The sequence below is a fragment of the Amphimedon queenslandica genome, unplaced genomic scaffold, assembly GCF_000090795.2.
Source record: "Amphimedon queenslandica unplaced genomic scaffold, v1.1 AMPQUscaffold_12603, whole genome shotgun sequence".
Lineage (NCBI taxonomy): Eukaryota > Metazoa > Porifera > Demospongiae > Haplosclerida > Niphatidae > Amphimedon > Amphimedon queenslandica.
The window spans coordinates 10,723-11,738 of NW_003547161.1; the positions used below are offsets into that span (position 1 = coordinate 10,723).

At 37.8% G+C, this 1,016-nt stretch overlaps 1 long non-coding RNA gene across 1 annotated transcript; it reads left to right on the forward strand.

Annotated features, from left to right (window-relative positions):
• Positions 1-495: 495 nt before the first annotated feature.
• LOC109587352 (uncharacterized) lies at positions 496-868 on the forward strand. The gene is made up of 2 exons (XR_002187543.1): positions 496-531; positions 617-868. It is a non-coding gene; the product is annotated as an uncharacterized LOC109587352 (long non-coding RNA).
• The last annotated feature ends 148 nt before the right edge of the window (positions 869-1,016 follow it).

Sequence of the window (1,016 nt, forward strand, 5' to 3'; positions counted from 1 at the left end):
CAGAAAGTAGCAAGCATTCACTTGGATGCATCCACTTCACCCATTTTTGGGTGAACCAGAACGAGCGGAGTATGGTCAATTTGCCAGACCCACCCGTAGGCACGGAGGGTGTGGCCTGGCTACACGAGACTAGGTATATAGTATCTATGGTTCAATGGACCTTTTGCACTTAAGCGATTCTAATTAACGCGCACCCGAAATGGTGGTAAAATGGCGGATTTTTGGAGGAAAGACAGGCCGAACAATCTTCTCTTTTATCCAGCCATTCTAGCTGTAAGAGCCACTTTGAGCTGTCCTTTTGTTTCAGTATACTCTATTTATCTCTTCTGTAAGCTCTTTGGTTGCTGTTTTGGCTTTTATAGCATTTTATCATAGGAATATTCTCATCCATTGGCAATTCCCGTTTTTCTAAATTTTGCTTTCAGGAGCCAGGGCGCTTGCCCCTCCATTGCCATGAAGACAGAAGTGTATTCAGCTGAGTCCTATGACTAGTGTCTATCATCAGACTTAGTCTCAGTCCATCAGAACCAGGTACGATGGAATAACTCACTCAGTTGTCATGTTGCAGCTGGAGTGTGGATGATTATGACCATCTTTTCACTTCTTAAAACTATAGGATTAGTCTTTAATCACATGTAAGAAGGATTCCAAGGAACATAAGTGTGCTGGAATAGCTCAGCATCATGTAACTAGCTCTTAATAGTGACGTCTAGTATGAAGTAAAACACTTCCATCGTTACATGATTTTAATATTTTATTTATGATAAAATTGATGTTAATTACAATAATTATCTTTGTTATCGTCAAGATAGTTTCTAATTATTGTGTATATACTGTTAGTATCATAAAGTATGAGTAAATACATTAATAGTCGTCTATACAAATGCAATATAGTGACCTAGTGATAACAACAATAATAGTTCTAGCAACAACACCCATAATGTTTTTTTTATAATTTAAATAATAAGTAAAACTGTTGGGAGAGGATACAAATGGTGTAGAGCCATGAACGAGTC